This window comes from Microplitis demolitor, chromosome 5, assembly GCF_026212275.2.
Source record: "Microplitis demolitor isolate Queensland-Clemson2020A chromosome 5, iyMicDemo2.1a, whole genome shotgun sequence".
NCBI lineage: Eukaryota > Metazoa > Arthropoda > Insecta > Hymenoptera > Braconidae > Microplitis > Microplitis demolitor.
The window spans coordinates 12,520,975-12,524,052 of record NC_068549.1 but is presented as its reverse complement, the minus strand read 5'-3'; positions in this window follow the sequence as shown (position 1 = coordinate 12,524,052).

Genomic DNA, 3,078 nt, shown 5'->3' with positions numbered 1-3,078 from the left:
CCAAAACCAAACGATCGTGTAGACACTCCAAGCTCTGTAAACCTCTCCCTCCGATGTGCCGGGAAAGGTATAATCTGGTGATGGAGGATTTAGGGTGCATGCTCCGATTCATATTCATGACTTTGCGTGTCTTGATATCGAGATCTCTGAGTTCTTTTCGGGCCCATTTCAGAACACCGAAAGAGTAGAGGAGTACCGGGACAGCAAGCATGTTTGTTGCAGAGACTTTGTTTTTCCCGGAAAGTTCTGATGACCAGATTTTCCGGAGTCTCCGCACATACTCGCTGCAGAGAGTCGTTTTGATTTTCGAGGCGTCCTGCATAGGACTCCCGTCAATCCCTAGATATTTGTACGACTCTCCGGCGTCAAGATGGTCAATGACGCTCCCATCTACTAACTCGATATCCTCACGCACATCAGAACACTTACCCTTCACCAGATTAACGACCGCGCACTTGTCCAACCCAAAAGCCATGCCAACATCCCGGGTATACTCCCCTACAATATTCAAGGCTGTCTGAAGGTGTTCCTCATCAGAAGCATACACCTTCAGATCATCCATGTAGAGTAAGTGGGTGATCGAATACTTTCGATCATTTGATGGACCCACTGAGTATCCACGGGTGCGGCGTAGCGCAACAGATATTGGCAGCAGTGAGATACAAAACAGCAGAGGGCTCAGAGAATCTCCCTGAAAGACTCCTCGTTTGTACTGTACAGCTTCGGTTACACGTTTGTCGTTGCCACATGAAATGTGGAACCGTGTTCGCCAAAGCTGCATCGTACGCCGAATGCATCCCACTGTATCGCGATTGACCCCAAGGCATTTGAGCAAAAAGAGAATAAGCTCATGAGATGTTGAGTCAAATGCCTTGCGGTAGTCAATCCAGGCCATTGACAGGTTGCGCTGATAGCAGATCGCGTCTTGAATGACACAACGATCCACTAACAGATTCTCTTTGCAACCTGACAGGCCTCTTTTACTGCCACGTTGTTCGTATATCTGCTGCCATACAGGGTCTATCTCCTGCAGAATGCGATTATTCAAGATTTTGGTGAAAATCTTATAAACCGCATTCAAACAGGTGATAGGCCTGTAGTTTTTCGGGTCAGACAAGTCTCCTTTCTTTGGGATGAGCACGGTTCGCCCTTCTACAAGCCAGCATGGAATTGGTTCATTACCTCTGATGAACGCTGTAAAAATCCGGGCCAGATGACTATGGGTAGAAGTTAATTTCTTCTACCAAAATAGGTTAATGCCATCTGGACCCGGAGCAGCCCAGTTCTTACCATTGTTCAGAGCTGAACGAACTTCTTCCACGCTGACTTCGGGGCTCTCTTCATCAGCATTGTCGTTGCGATGTTGTCGACAAAATGCTTCGAAGTCGTTGAGAGCTGGAGTGTCACGATTCACGTTCGGTTGATCACCATACAACTCGGACCAGAAAGCTTCTACTTGCTCGATGGATGGGGAATCGCCAGAAACAGATGTCTTAGGTGTCAGAAAGCGTGAAGGACTTAACCGAAACAAAGAGTTATCGGTAAGCCGCTTCAGCTTTTTCTCTAGTGACTTTTTAGCAGTCACTAGAGCCCGCAACCTGTTAAGGGAACCTTCTTTGATATTAAGAAGATTCTCCTTATTCAGTGTGTGATGCTGATAGCGTAGTCCAGCCGCAATGCGGCGGACTTTGGATGTAAATGCTTTACGTGCATTTACATACTCAATCACACACTGAATGCGGGAGACATGTTTCCGGAGATCATCAATCTTTAGTGACAGCTGCCCAATGCGCCCTCTCATCTTTGCCTCAGGAGAAGAAATATTTCTCCTCGCTGGAGGTAAGAGTGAGGAAGCAGCATCATAGACAGCTTGATTGATGGTGAGCAAAATAGAGTCTTCCTGAATCCGGGCAGATAGTTCTTGGTTTACCGTGTCAAGTAGCTGTTTTGGGTAGTGTATCTTCTTTGAGATACATACTTGTCGCCTTTCAAAATCATTGTCAGCGTCTTCAGAAGAACGGCGTCTCTCTTGATGTAACTGTGCTGGAAAAGACAGACGATGAGATAATCGTCTGTTCATTAACAGTGATCTCCGTGTTCGCCGGAGATGAGAGGCATAGTCTCGGAGATGTTGTTGTGACAGATGGCTGTAGTTAGGATGCATATTGCTCCAGAGAGCATGCATCCTCGCCATGTAGCCTCTCCGCTCCGGTTCACTGTTATTATAGCACATCAAGAGATCGGCTCGTAATTCCTCCGTCCACCTAAATGCAGTCCGTTGTTCGCCAAGGTCGTCATCGTTCGGAATCTCGGTACTCCGCCCAGCTAGTGGGTTGCCCTCATCCGAGAAGGGCAGGTTGTGGGGAGCACTTCCTGGTTCAGTATTGTCTTGAACTCAGTATTACTTTACGTTGGGGAGTTAACCCAACGTAAAGTTTGTTGTGCGATTGGTAGGCCAGCAGATGGGAGGCCAGCCTACATTGCCCACGATGCGCCACGGGGTAAATAAGACCCCCGCTGGCCGCACAACATGCACCGCGGGCGTTTATTATTATTATTATTATTATTATTATTATTATTATTATTATTATTATTATTATTATTATTATTATTATTATTATTATTATTATTATTATTATTATTATTATTATTATTATTATTATTATTATTATTATTATTATTATTATTATTATTATTATTATTATTATTATTATTATTATTATTATTATTATTATTATTATTATTATTATTATTATTATTATTATTATTATTATTATTATTATTATTATTATTATTATTATTATTATTATTATTATTATTATTATTATTATTATTATTATTATTATTATTATTATTATTATTATTATTATTATTATTATTATTATTATTATTATTATTATTATTATTATTATTATTATTATTATTATTATTATTATTATTATTATTATTATTATTATTATTATTATTATTATTATTATTATTATTATTATTATTATTATTATTATTCTTATTATTATTATTATTCTTATTATTATTATTATTATTATTATTATTCTTATTATTATTATTATTATTATT